Below are 15,933 nucleotides of genomic sequence, written 5' to 3'. Positions count from 1 at the left end.
TCAACTCCATCTATATTATGGATTGCCTTGGAATCAATCCAGCTTCCTTCGGCCCTTCTGGCAGCTTCCTGACTCCCATGAATAGCAATAGGCCCTTGGTCCGAAGGTATCTTCATGCAGAGATAAGCTGGGTGAAGAATTGCTTCAAAAGCATTTAGGGTACCACGACCAATGATGGCGTTGTAGGGGTATTCCATGTCAACAATATCAAACACAATTTGCTCAGTCCTTGTGTTATTAACAAATCCGAAGGTTACCGGCATGGTAATCTTCCCGAGTGCCACAATCTGCCGCCCTCCGAAGCCACAAAGAGGGTGCGTAGCATCATGAATCTTGTCTTCAGGCTCTTGCATCTGTCTGAAGGCTTTGGCAAATATAATGTCAGCTGCACTACCTGTGTCAACTAGGACATTGTGAACCAGAAACCCTTTGATCACACAAGAAATGACCATAGCATCATTGTGAGGATAGTCTTTGAGCTGAAGATCTTCCTGAGAGAAAGTAATTGGAATGTGAGACCATTTTGACTTAATGAAGGGTCCCCGCACTCCAACATGCTGCACCCTTCTCTGAGCCTCCTTCTTCTGCTTTTTGTTAGCTGGCTCTGAGCAAGAACCGCCTGTTATCGGGAGCACCAGCTTCGAAGCCGAAGCAGCTCCAGCTTGAGTGTTGAACGAAGCCATCAGCTCAGAAAGGTGGAAGTGAGTTGACCGGAGGTGGGCGCCAATGTTGGGGACTTGTTCTCAAATGCTAAGAATTAAGAACAAGGCAACACGAAAAATGTTAAGTATTAAGGTCCTTCGTCCTCCATAACGATATATCCCTTCGGGATATAAAGCATCTCGGACGAAGGTTACGAAGGACATACCTTCGTAAGCATAACAACGAAGAATGAAGCATTCACATAAATTATAGAATAAACATTTAAATATTGTCATGGAATTATCTATACTTATATTAATGAATATAAATGACTTTGATTTACAAATGTACCTTCGGTCCTGTGGAAGGCAGAAGTACAAGCGTGATGCGAAAGTAAATGACAGGTTCACGTGAACAGTACAGAGGTACTGTTCATCTATTTATAGGCACAGGTCGCAGCCTGTGACAAATTACAATTATGTCCCTTGCGAAAGTTTACAGCATTGACTCAGACCTATATGTATAAAAAGGTCATTCTATCTCTATGTCGGTTTAAAACGCCGAAGCTCCATGAAAAGGGACCTTCGGCCATCTCTTGGAGACGACTTCAGCCGAAGCTGTTTCTTCGTGTGAGACCTTCGGCGCACCGAAGCACAAACCCAACAGCTGGTCACCCCGAGGCCTCGGCCAGCTGTCCCCCGAAGATATCAGCCCGACCCGAGGCCTCGGCAGATCAACTCCGGCGTCGGTCCCGCTAACGGACGACTCGGCTAGGCTCCGGCCGACCAAGTCTTCTTTTCGAGCCAACTCTGCCTCTGTCCGTGCTGACACCGCTACCCCTGGCCTCGGCTCATCGAAGAGCGACCGAGGGGTTCCTTTAACTAAGCAAGAGAAGCCTCGAACAGCAAGGCCGACCGAGCCGAGGGACTCCTACGCCTCCGGGATACGGATACCTCACTCGTCACCTTTGCACGGGGTGACTCACGCTTGGTGAAGAGGTTCAAACAACCAACATGCGAGTCTTAGTGCTCGAAAATGAGGAAAAACACGGCTCCGCGCACACGCAACGGTCGCCCCGTGAACCACTCGCCCCGTCGCATTAACTCCACGGCGGGACAGGCGGCGCCTCTGGCAGGGGAAGTGAGCGACGTTTCGCCTTTGCCATAATGACCGCGTCAAAAAGGTACGCCACGTCATTCGATTTCGTATCCTTTTCCTTTTCCTCTTTCTCTCTCTTACAACAGGGACCGGGAAAGGGGGATACCTCGAAAAGGATCCTTCTCCGTGAAGGAAACAGACTCCGAGCCTCCCTACTGATCAGAGGTTCGAAGGCTGGCCCCTCGGAGGGGTTTAACAGCCGCCTCAGAGCGTGTGGGCTCCACACCCACTACTGGTCAGAGGTTCGAAGGCCGGCCCCTCGGAAGGGTTCAACGGCCGCCTCAGGCTACTCGGGCTCCGCGCCCACTATTGATCAGGGGTTCGTAGGTTGGCCCTCGAAGGGTTCACAGCCGCCTCAGACATAGAGCGAGGGATGACCATGGGTACGTTCGATACATAATCGAGGCTCGGGCTACGCTCCCGAGGTACCCTAGGACATTTCCGAGACCAGCGGGAACGATCTTGTAACGGAATCCCATCAGAGGGAGGCATCGAGCCCTCAGACCCCGTCGACAGGGGACCGGGTCCGGCAGATCACCCGCAGGTACTTTTGGGCGCGCCTCCGGGCCTCTAGCCGACCCCTAGCAAATGGGGCATGGGCGTCCACTCGGATTACCCGCCAGCAGCTCACCGGAGACACCATGTTCGGCGCCCTCCGAGGGCAACATGGCGCTCTCCCCCCTCCTCCTTGCGGAAAGGCGACGCAGGGGCGTATGTAAAAAAGTCGAGTCTGTCCTTGACCGTCCTCTCGCCCTGTGCGGAGGCTCGGGGGCTGCTCTCGCAAACCCGGCTCCGGCCAAACCGTTGACAGCGTCAACATACCAGCCCGAGAACTTGGGACCCGACCGTGCACCCGGGCTACGACCAGCTCGCATGAGGGAACGACCAGACCAGCCGAAGCATTGCGCAAGGCATTAAGACCTCGGAGGAGTCAAACCACTCCTCTGAGGCCTCGGGGGCTACACCCGGCGGGTGCGCTCGCGCGCACCCACCGGAACAAAACGCAACCGAGAAAGGCTGGTCCCCTTGCAAAAAAGTGCGACGAAAGCCTCCAAGCGAGTATTAACACTCCCTTCGAGGCTCGGGGGCTACTGTCGGGGACCATAATTAGGGGTACCCTCAAGGCTCCTAATTCTCAGCTGGTAACCCCCATCAGCACAAAGCTGCAAAGGCCTGATGGGTGCGACTAAGTCAGGGATCGGTCCATTCAAGGGACTCGATCACGCCTCGCCCGAGCCCAGCCTCGGGCAAGGGCAGCCGACCCCGAAGGATATACGCCTCGCCCGAGGCCTCCCTCCAGCGACAAACATACTTCCGGCTCGCCCGAGGCTCAGTCTTCACCATGAAGCAACATTGGCCAAATCGCTACACCAACCGACCAAATCGCAGGGGCATTTAATGCAAAGGTGGCCTGACACCTTTATCCTGACGCACGTCCTCCAGTCGACAGAGCCGAAGTGACCGCAGTCACTTCGCCGCTCCACTGACAGGCCTGACAGAAGGACAGCGCCGCCTGCGCCACTCCGACTGCTGTGCCACTCGACAGAGTGAGGCTCACAGGCAGCCAGGCCCGGCCTCAGGCGCCATAGGGAACTCCGCTCCGCCCGACCCAGGGCTCGGACTCGAGCTCAGCCCCGGAAGACGGCGAACTCCGCTCCGCCCGACCCAGGGCTCGGACTCGGGCTCAGCCCCGGAAGACGGCGAACTCCACTCCGCCCGACCCAGGGCTCGGACTCGGGCTCAACCCCGGAAGACGGCGAACTTCGCTCCGCCCGACCCAGGGCTCGGACTCGGGCTCAGCCCTGGAAGACGACGAACTCCGCTTCGCCTGACCCCAAGGCTCGGACTCAGCCCTGGCCTCAGCCGACGGTCTCCGCCTCGCCCAACCCAGAGGCTCGGACTCGACCTCGGCCACGGAAGACAGACTCAACCTCGACCTCGGAGGAGCCTCCACATCGCCCAACCTAGGGCACGGACCGACCACGTCAACAGGAGGCGCCATCATTACCCTACCCCAAGCTGACTCAGGCTACGGGGAACAAGACCGGCGTCCCATCTGGCTCGCTCCGCCAGACAAGTAATGATGGCGCCCCGCACGCTCTATGACGACGGCGGCTCTCAGCCCCCTTACGGAAGCAAGAGGACGTCAGCAAGGACTCGACAGCCCCGACAGCTGTCCTTCCGCCAGGCTCCAGCGCTCCTCCGACGGCCACGACACCACACGAACCGGGTGCCAAAACCTCTCCGGCTGCCACGATGTCATGTACTTAGGGCGCTAGCTCTCCTCCGCTAGACACGTTAGCACTCTGCTACACCCCCATTGTACACCTGGATCCTCTCCTTGCGCCTATAAAAGGAAGGACCATGGCCCTCTTAGAGAAGGTTGGCCGCCGGGGAAGAGGACGGGATAGGCGCTCGCGTGAGGCCGCTCGCTCCCCCTCCCGCGTGGACGCTTGTAACCCCCTACTGCAAGCGCACCCGACCTAGGCGCGGGACAAACACGAAGGCCGCGGGATTTCCACCTCTCACGCCCGTCTCCTTTCCCCCCTTCGCGCTCCGTCTCGTGCCGACCCATCTGGGCTGGGGCACGCGGCGATATTTCACTCGTCGGCCCAGGGACCCCCCGGTCTCGAAACGCCGACACAAACCTTCTTGGAACGGGGTTTGTAGTCTCTCCCCTTCCTTTGCTTGAGGATTTGGCGAAAGCTTTTGATGATTAGCGACATCTCCTCATTGTCGAGCTTGGAGGCGTCGATGGGGAGCCTACTTGATGTAGACTCTTCTTTCTTCTCCTCTGTCGCTTTGAATGCGACGGGTTGCACCTCGGGTGTGGAGGTGGCGCCTCGCTCGATGATTTGTTTGGAGCCTTTGATCATCAACTCAAAGCTCACAAACTTTCCTATCACTTCCTCGGGAGACATTAGCTTATATCTAGGATCACCACGAATTAATTGAACTTGCGTAGGATTAAGAAAAACGAGTGATCTTAGAATAACCTTGACCATTTCATGGACATCCCATTTTGTGCTCTCGAGGTTGCGCACTTGGTTCACCAAGGTCTTGAGCCGGTTGTACATGGCTTGTGGCTCCTCTTCTTGGTTGAGCATAAATCGACCGAGCACCTCCTCGATCGTTTCCCGCTTGAGGACCTTGGTCACCTCATCTCCTTCGTGCGCGGTCTTGAGCACGTCCCAAATCTCTTTGGCACTCTTCAACCCTTGCACCTTATTATACTCCTCTCGACTTAGAGAGGCAAGGAGTATAGTAGTGGCTTGGGAGTTGAAGTGCCGGATTTGGTTGACCTCCTCCGAATCATAATCCTTGTCCCCTTCCTTCGGTAACTGCGCTCCATACTCAACAATATTCCATATGCTTTTGTGGAGTGAGGTTAGGTGATGCCTCATTTTATCACTCCACACAGAATAATCTTCACCGTAAAAAACCGATGGTTTGCCTAATAGGACGGAAAGTAATGGAGTGCGTTTGGAAATGCGAGGATAGCGGAGGGGCATCTTACTATACTTCTTGAGCTCATGGGGCTTAGAAGTGGCGGATGCCGATTCGGAGCCGGAGGTGGAGGGTGACGAAGAGTCGGTCTCGTAGTAGACCACTTTCTTCATCTTCTTCTTTTCACCTCTCCGTTGTGACTTGATGGAGGAAGAGGATTCCTCCTTGTGCTTGTGGCGGACTCCCTCGAATGAGTTTTCCCCGAGCTTGCGGACTTGTCGCCGCCGGTCCCAATCTCCCTCTTGGCGGATGCTCCCGACATCACTTCGAGTGGTTAGACTCTAATGAAGTACTGGGCTCTGATACCTATTGAAAGTCGCCTAAGGGGGGAGGTGAATAGGCAAATCTGAAATTTACAAACTTTAAGCACAACTACAAGCCGGGTTAGCGTTAGAAATGAAGTCAAGTCCGAAAGAGAGGGCGAAAACAAATCACAAGCAAATAAAGCGGATGACACGGTGATTTGTTTTACCGAGGTTCAGTTCTTGCAAACCTACTCCCCGTTGAGGTGGTCACAAAGACCGGGTCTCTTTCAACCCTTTCCCTCTCTCAAACGGTCACTTAGACCGAGTGAGCTTTTCTCCTCAATCAATTGGGTCACTTAGACCCCACAAGGACCACCACAAACTTGGTGTCTCTTCTTTGATTACAAAGGTGCTGAGAACAAGAACGAGGAAGAAAAAAAAGCGATCCAAGAACAAGAGCTCAAAGAACACGAGCAAAAACTCTCTCTCTAGTCACTATTTGCTTGGAGTGGAAATGAGACTTGGAGAGGCTTTGATTCTATTGGAATTATGTCTTGTATTGATTGCACTAGCTCTTGTATTGAATGTGAAGTCTGAAAACTTGGATTCCTTGAAGTGTGGTGGTTGGGGGGTATTTATAGCCCCAACCACCAAAATGGTCGTTGTGGTTGTGGAGGGTGTCTGTCGATGGGCGCACCGGATAGTCCGGTGCGCCAGCCACGTCACCCAACCGTTAGGGTTCGACCGTTGGAGCTCTGTCAGACTGGGGCACCGGACAGTCCGGTGCCGCACCGGACAGGTACTGTTCACTGTCCGGTGCGCCTTCTAGCGCCTGCTCTGACTCTGCGCACACTCTCCGCGCACTGTAACACTTTTACAGGTTTCCGTTGGAGTCGACCGTTGCGCTGTAGCCGTTGCTCCGCTGGCACACCGGACAGTCTGGTGCCACACCGGACAGTCCGATGAACTATAGCGGAGTGGCTTTTCTAGAAACCCGAAGCTGAGCAATTCAGAGTTGATCTCCCTGGTGCACTGGACAGTCCGGTGCGCCAGACCAGGGCAGCCTTCGGTTGGTTTTGCTCCTTTCTTTTTGAACCCTATCTTGGAGTTTTTTTATTGGTTTGTGTTGAACCTTTGGCACCTGTAGAACTTATAATCTAGAGCAAACTAGTTAGTCCAAATATTTGTGTTGGTAAATTCAACCACCAAAATCATTTAGGAAAAGGTTTGACCCTATTTCCCTTTCATCGAGGATACATATGCACAAATACTTGCATATATGCTCTCACCTCGCAGTTCCTTTAGTTTTAAGTAATTTGGGTTTGATATTTTCTTCCTAGGCATTTTTGAACGGAGAGGAGAAAAGTGATATCATTAAGGAATCTTAACTTGGGAGGGAATGCAAAGCACCTTGACTCTTTGAGAAATGAACAATTGTCTTTTCTTGGGCTCTTGGCAAAGGTACGCTAATATTTTTAGCATATAGTTTTACCACAGCTAAGAAATTGTATTTCAGTATACGTGAGCTTATGAAATGGAACATTTTTTGGCCCATTTTTGTTGCTCTGTCACTTCTCAATCATATATAAGAGTAGAAGCAATCATGAGTTTTTTCATACCAGTTTCAATGGCATTTACTTCACTGAATGCAACCTTATTTTTGTTGCCTAATCAATTCTAACCAAAATTAGAAATATGTAAATGTTATATCTCTTCTCTCTTTTGTTTATCAATAGATTTTGATTCTAAGCAAGAGCAACATTTGATCCATTCGAAGGATGATGCCAACGAATGGCCAAAAGCCACCACAGCACCTTGCTCGAACAAAATTCAAAATAGTTCTGAAGTTGGATATGATTACTTATTCTCTGATGTATGTAGGAATAGTTCTTTAGTTAGTTATTGATTGGAGCAGATTGATTTGTTCATTGCACATGAGAAAAAAAACTTGGAGCATGTGTCATAAATCGTTAGTTTTTTGAATGGGTATGCATGTTATGCTTTATCGAAAGAATAACTAAGTTGGATATGCTTTGTCCTCAAATTATGTATCCAGCAGCTGGACATCTGGATTTGGCTGAATGTTATCATATATATACACTTGCTCCTAGGTATGGATTATCCTTCAATTTCCTGATGTTGAAGTCTAAGGTATTCTGTATGCTCGAAACATGATCCCCAAATAGTAGTTCTATTTAAAAAATTATTTGGTTTACAAAGTACACCAAGAAGAACATTATATCATCAAAGCATCGCTAGAAATCAATGTTATATAATAATATCATAAAAGAACATTATATCACCGAAGAACATTCTACTATCGGAGATGTTCTTTTTATACATTTGTCCTGTTTTTTTATTTATGGCATTCTATTTCTAAGTAAGTTTTATTGTTTTGCGTTGTGTGTGTGATATAGACGATATTGTTCGAAGACAGCGGCTCTAGCTTCGATAGTGAGTCTGACGAGGCTTTGATGGTGAAAGAGAGCGACTCTTCGATAGCGAGTCTGATTACGAAATCTTTTTGTTATAACAATATAACACATATTTGTACATAACGTATCATGATATTATATGTTATCGTTGTAACTCACCTAGTCACACCATAAGCACATATGAACCATTTGTCCATAGATCTCGTTGTGGAAAAACAACAATCATCTTGCATTATTGTCATCTTGCATTATTCTCGTAACAATAGTGCCTTCACCGATTACGAGATGTCTAGTCCTTGCCTAGAAAAGACCTTTTTGGCTTGTCTAGTCCTTGCCTAAAAAAGATCTTTTTGGCTTGCTTTCTACCTTTCAGTTTATTTCCTCATAAACTGTTTTGTACCTTTTCAAAAAGTCAATCTAACACTTAGGTTATTTGTTTCAATTTCTGTTTTTTTTATTTTGACACGAGGCCACCAAAAAGTTAAGAAAAACAAACAGGCCTAACACCCACACAAACTTGAAAATCGTTTTTTTTTCCGACAAACTTGCCGCGACCAGGACTCTAGAAATCAGAAATATTAGTTGGTGGTTTAAACTAAATGCAACTTGAACGACTCTCTCTCTAACCAAATTTCAGAACATGGAAATCGAGAAACCTGATGTTTGCATAGTTTTCTTGTTCCAGAAAGAACAGATGGTCAAGGGTACTTCCTCGTCGTCAAGACGACCAAGTTGATACAACTTTGCAGTAGAGGGACGACATAGCAGCGGTCAACAGGCATAAAATACAAGAAAACACGAGACGCGCGGCTATAGGTGTACATTTGTGCTGTGTCTAATAGGTCGGTCCAAAGCACATAATTTTTGGCACGGCACAAATCTAGCACGGCCCAACCTAATTGTGGGCCTAGGCCGGCACGACCCAATATGTGAGCCGTGTCTAGGCCTCAAGTCAAGCCCATGGGCCGGTCTGACACGACCAATTTAACTAAGGTCCATCGAGGCCCACTAAATATAAACTTAGTATTTAACTAAGCCTCGTTAAAGCCTACATGACCAGTACAATCTGGAGAATCTAGAGCTTCAATAGGTCTTCGGAGAATCAATACCTAGATGGGGATAGTAAATAGTGATGATGATCATTGTATATGTATTCTGTATGGTTGTATAGTACATAGTTAAACATTGAACAGAGAACTGAATATTATTTCTAAGCTAGTTATAATATTTTTTCTTTCTGACCAAAGGTTTTTAATATGAATCCACAAAATATTTTAGTTTTATTTTGGTCATATATATTCTATACTTTTTGTTTTTATATTGCTGTTGTATGTATATGTGTCGGTCTGACACATTAAGGCATTTTGGGTTATTTGGGTCGGCCTGTCACATATAACTAATTATGGACCGTGCTGTGGGCCGATGACAGGGCACACGTGCTGACAAGGTACGACCCATAATTAGATATGTGCTTTTGTGTGTCGTGCCTTTGTGGGCCATGCTTTTATGGGCCCGTGTCGTGCCGGGCCAGACCGGTCTATGTACAGGTATACGCGCGGCTGCCTTCTTTTTATAACCGGATCCGATTTCTGAAGAACCATAAACCTCGCGCTCTTCTTGCTATGCTTGGGAGCATACAAAACGTGCAATCATGCATATTGCACCGCGGTACGTGGTCAATTCAGCAAACAGCTATGATCCCCAGTTGGTAATTGCGAAAAAAGAACGGGACAGTCCATCCCTCGTGGCATGCCGTGCGTTCACAACTTTGTTGTCAATAACGCATGAGTGGACACCACCGGCTCGCCCTACGTGCTATCGGCGGACGACAACAAGATCGTCGATCGTCCTCGCCTGTAATAGCTTTGCCTACATCACTACCAGAATCCGGGTCTTTACTGTCGAGTGCTGTCCTCGGCAAAATCCTGCGTTCGGTAACGAGACAGTTTACCGAGTGCAGAACACTCGGCACAGCGAAACACTCGAGAAAAAGCCCTTTGCCGAGAGGAAAACACTCGACAAAGATGGCTCTCGACAAAAGGCCGTTAGCGGCTGTCTGCAGCTGATGGCCATTAGTCTTTGCCGAGGGCCGAAAGCAGACACTCGGCAAAGCAGATTCTTTGCCGAGTGTCAAATAACTGGCACTCGGTAAAGAGTGTCTTTGCCGAGTGTCTTCTGTGGACACTCGGCAAAGCATATTTTTATTTTTTATTTTGGGCACCAAATTTTTTGTGATATGTTCCTACACTATGTAGACCTACATGTACTATTTTGGAACAATTATAACAGTGTTTTCAATAGCTAGTAGATTTTTAGTTCGTTTATTTGAATTTCTTCGGAAAAATCACATTTGAACTGCAGATCACTCGAAACTTGGAAAACCATGCATGCAAAAATGATATACATGCTACTTAGCGCAAGTTACGATCGATTTCACGAGCGGACCGGAAACTTCGAGCACCATGCTCACTCAACATGCCCGTGAACTGGCCATCTAGTTGTTTAAAAATTATATAAAACACAAATAAAGTCAGAAAATCATGAAACATGTCCACGTGTCATGATATCATATGTAGAGGTTGTGATAAATCATGAAACCTACGACACCTTCCGTTCATACCGAGGATCCAGCGTCTATACATGACACAAAAATGGAAAACAATACAATCTTGACAAGATGATGCACGCATCCGATGGTGAAGCATAGAAACACTTTGATGTCATTCACCGTGAGAAAGCCGAAGAGACTCGTAATGTACGTGTTGCGTTGGCCACAGATGGGTTCAATCCCTATGGAATGAGCGCTGTCCCATACACATGTTGGCTCGTATTTGTTATCCCAATCAATCTCCCCCAACTAGAAGAGATGGAGGCGAGGATGATGGCAGAGCGGGAGGCTCGCCTGGCGGCTGATTAGAGGATGACGAAGATGTTCCAGTACATGCAAAGCCTTGGCGTCGCAAAGGGTTTCGCTCCGCCACCTCTATTGTTCCCTGCAGTTGACCCTGCTCAGTTCCATACTCCTGTGAGTATCAAAATTGTAGTTACATGTTGATAATACATATGGTATAACACATGTAATCTCTTCTCTGTGTAGGGCCAATCCGGGGCGGCATCCAACAACCCTCATGAAGGGTTCAGCCCAACGCAGCACCACACCAACCGCCCACCTCCATGAGTGCCGAGTTATGTTTTTAGTGTTTTCAACACAAACTTATGTTCAATACTTGTCAGAGCTTGTGAACTTGTGTTGATACTTCTGAACTTCTGAACTTATGCCAGTATTTGTGTTAATACTGTTTGTGTTGAGAACCTCTCAACTTATATCAGTATTTGTGTTAATACTGTTTGTGTTGGCTATTTATGTTTGTGATGATATCTGTGATGTAAATATGTGATATATGTGATGTATATGTGATATCTTTTGTTTGTTTGGATGGAATATAAAAACAAATAAAAAAGGTGTCTACTGGTCACTTTGTCGAGTGTAACACTCGACAAAGAGGTGCTTTGCCGAGTGTCCAGACCATAGCACTCGGCAAAGAACCAAGACCTGGGCACCGGTATAGGTTCTTTGCCGAATGCAATGTCATTGACACTCGGCAAAGAAGCACGCTTTGCCGAGTGCCGTGCCAAGCACTCGGCAAAGAACCAAGACCTGGGCACCGGTATAGGTTCTTTGCCGAATGCAATGTCCTTGACACTCGGCAAAAAACACGCTTTGCCGAGTGCCGTGCCAAGCACTCGGCAAAGAACCTGACATGGGGACCCTCTCTGGCGGATTCTTTGCCGAGTGCTGTCTGGTAGGCACTCGGCAAAGATAACTCCTTTGTCGAGTGTCACCGGGGACACTCGGCAAAGACGCCGTCTCCGTCACCCAACGCCGTAACGACTGCTTTTCTTTGCCGAGTGCTGTCTGGCACTCGGCAAACCTCTTTGCCGAGTGCCCGAGAAAAAGTACTCGACAAAGAAGGTTTTGTCGATGCACGGTGTGCCGAGCCCTCTTTGCCGAATGCGACATTCGGTAAAGTCTTTGCCGACTGTTTTTAAGGCTTTGCCGAGTGATTCAGACACTCGGCAAAGGAGGCGATTTCGGTAGTGTATGTGCACCGACTCCGTAAGTAGTACTCTTCATTAGTTTTCTGCCACCCTGATCTCCCCATATATCACCATGAACAACATCACCATGGTTTTGTGCAAACACAACGCACTTGCAGTACATCATCGGCTGCTTGGCGACGTGTGACCCCCAAGGTACCACCCAAGAACGGCTCATGCTCCGGTACCGCCGGGTGCTGCCAGGCAGACCTCCCGAAGCGCGTGCAGGTTTACGCTTCTTCAACCCGCTATACAACACCACCGCGATATGGAGGAACACCCCCTGCAACTACGTGACTGTCATGGAAAATGAAATGAAATGATTTATATCAAATTTCTATATGATTTTTCTGAAATCCGTACAATCTAAAGGAGCCCTTACATAACCCCCTGACGCCCAGCGGTCCAGCGGCCAGGAGGTCACCTCATAATTCATATGCACCTTTTTGTACTGTCCAGGTGAGGCCCGCCCATACGAAAAGCCGAGCTGACGCTCCCTCCCGTGCCTCATGCGAAGACCGTGGGTCCGTGACAGCACTAACCAGTGACCACACTACCCAGGCAGCTTCTCTCCGGCCGCCGTCGCTGCCAATCCATCGCCCAACGAATTCGTCGAGCGGTCGCGGCCACGAGTCGCATTGCTGTCCCTTCCCGGGGCACGGCACCGGCCCCGCGCCGCGCGCCCATCCACCACGGCACCACGCATGACGCACCGCTCGAAAGTTGTCCGCCGCAGGACGGTCTGTCCCTGCGCTGGGTGTCAACCGGTCGCGCTCACGTCTCACAGAGTCACAGTCACCCGGGAGGCAGCACGCCAGTATCGCAGGACAGGAGTAGTAGGCTACTGGTGCGCGCGCGCGCGCCGCACTCCGAGCCGGCCCCGGCTCCCGTCCGTGGCGTGGCGTGGCGTGTAGCGCCCAGATTTTTATCCGGCCCCGTCCCGTGATGCCTACGCCTCTGCATGCGTCGCGTCGAACTGCCGTGATGCTCCCGCCGCACCGGTGAGTTCTGTCTGTCGTGCACCCTCGGAAGGAACCGGACCGGGACCGGCGCGCGGTGTTGTTGGCTCTCTTCTCTCAGTCTCAACCGAGTAGTGGATGATGCTTCGTTTCTTTGCGTAAGTTTGACGCCATGCCATTTCAGAGGCAGAGATGAGTTCAAGGACAAGGACTGCTTCAAAAGAGAAACAGGGTTTTCTTTTTGTATATTCGATGGGAGGGCGTGGTATTTATTGCATGTTCTGTATGGTGTACCGTCGACTAGTGAACTTTCCAGACCGGGATAAGATAAAGAAGAATGAAAGCGATCAAGGCGCTAGTGCGGACGGAATATGTGCTACCGGAAACCCGCATAGTACCCGATCATGGACCGGAAACCCGCATAGTGGATGATGCGAAGACACTGAAGGCAAGTTTGGGAGCAAGGTTAATTGAGTAAATTAAGGAGACCAAAATCTACGTAATAATAAGAGATTTTGACCGTCTAACTCTCCTCCAATACACTTGCTCCTAAACAAGCCTTAGTATCGAGCGATTAGCCTTGCATACACATGCAAAGACCCTACAAAACTTGTGATAAAATCAAGATAGTGTATAAATATAAGGTTGAGGTTTACGAGCATGTGATAAAATCAAGATGATATTATGCTACATTCAAACTTAAATTATTGCTACTAGCTTTCTTCTCTCCGCGACATCCAACCTTTTTGTTTGAATCCTTTCAACTACTCCCTCCGTCCGCATGATTTAAGCGATATGTCTGCTCTCCACAAACCAACATGAAACGTGTCTTTTCCAGCTTCGTTCACACTTCACACTGTTGTCCAGCTCACAGCTTCGTTCGTTCCACCGCCGCCACGCCGACCGTTCACACTGGCTCCGTCCCGTTTGCACCTCCGCTGTTGCGTGATTCGAGGAGCCACCGTGTCTCCCCCATGCACCATTTAGCTCAGTGCTGCTGGGATGAATTAACACTTAATTAAGACAAAGCAGGTCACATGCGTCATTTTGTCACTCTCATAAACTGTCTAAAAAAAACCTAGAACGTCCAAATCAAGTGGATGGAGGGAGTAATTGTTTTTGTCTTAGACGGGAAAAAATTAACTGTTAATTGGTAACCGGTGGTAAGGAAGATACTAGCCATTAAGGGCATAAACAACTCCAACATCATGATACGTACGTTTTTTCAAGTAAAACACACAGTTAAGACTCATGTAGGTGTATAATAGAGTGTATTTAAACCTTCCATCTTATTCAATAAAATTTATCTAAGACACAACTCATTCATGTAGGTTTACTAGTGAAGTTGTGTCTTAGGCTTAGAGAACTGAGATGCCTTCACGAAGACATGTATTTATTTATTTATTACACTTATATCTTAGACACACATCAAAACATTGTGCAGTAATATGCATTGTACATGCTGATGTAAGGATAAATAAGACCCCATCTTATTTTAACAATCAATGTCGTGTTTGAATGCATTAGATCTAGTTAGATGCTAAAATGAGCCGAAGACGTCCAATCATGCCATCTAATGGCTCAACCATTAGTTGTGTATGAGATACGATCCCCCGGTCCCTAGGGTCCATCAGTCAGTGAGCACAGTCAGTAAGCACACTGGAGAAAAGGCCTATGGCAATTGGGACTCGATGGTCCGTTGGAGGACACATGTAACGTCTATCCTGGAAGAACCCGCCCCAGACAAACCCCACGGTACCGAGCCCGAGATCAGGCGCGACGGAACCGAACAGGCGTGGCAGAACAGGTAACGTCGATGGTCAGTTGGATCCTGAAAGACACAATGACGCAAAGGATTGACCTAAACCAGACGACGCCAAGAAGACCTATGAACAGGAGGAGGACTTGGAGGCCGGAGCCTCGTCGCCAAGTCAACAATTAGTTAGGACTAGGGGTGGGCGTTCAGGTTACCCGAAAAATTTGGATCGGATAATTCAGGTATTTAAAATTTTGGGTTTTGAGAATCGATACCCGAAATTACAACGGGTTTTACAATACTCGAAAAATCGGGTACCCAGAATTTCAGGTTCGGGTTCGGGTATTCCCGAACTACCCGAACTGATGTGTTGGCTTTATAAAAACACATACACCTTATTAAATTAGTATAAAAATATAGTTTGAATAATGATATACATGGACATATAAAACACAAGCAATCTACAATCACAAGTTATGCACACTTACACATAATTATAGATGTACAAATTAATAATTAAGCATGACATGAGTACATGACACATGAAAGTTCGGGTAGTTCGGTTATTTCGGATACCCGATTGTGATATCTGAATTACCCAAAATAAATTCGGGTTTTGCAAGGTGCTACCCGAAATTCATGAACAAAATTCAGTTTTCGGGTATTCCGGGTTCGGTTTCGGGTTATGGGTTTTTTGCCCAGCTCTAGTTAGACTCCAACTTGTAACCACCTCCACCATGAACAAGAGACTTTGAAGCCTCCCCTCCTTCTCTCGCCCAGTTTGTACCCCCTACTACAAGCTTTGATCAATGGTGTCAATAGCGCAAGTCGTCGATGACTGGATGTAGAGACATTTTGCCCGAACTAGTATAAATCTTACGCACACTACGCACATCGTATGGAGCCCGAAACGAACACAATAAAATTACTTATCGGAGCACGGTTCGAAAACACCGCAAGTTGCTTTTAGTTGAAAACATTCAAACACCCCTAGCTAATAGTCCATCTAATTATTAGCTTACCCTCAACTACCAATTAGTTAATTAGCTGGTTCAACTCGACTAAAATCAACTAATAGTTAGCCAGCTACGAGTTAGTCCGCTAATTTTACTAGTAATTTTTTAGCTAGCTAA

Source organism: Zea mays, chromosome 7, assembly GCF_902167145.1.
Source record: "Zea mays cultivar B73 chromosome 7, Zm-B73-REFERENCE-NAM-5.0, whole genome shotgun sequence".
Lineage (NCBI taxonomy): Eukaryota > Viridiplantae > Streptophyta > Magnoliopsida > Poales > Poaceae > Zea > Zea mays.
The sequence above is the reverse complement of the archived record's forward strand: the minus strand, read 5'-3'. Positions refer to the sequence as shown.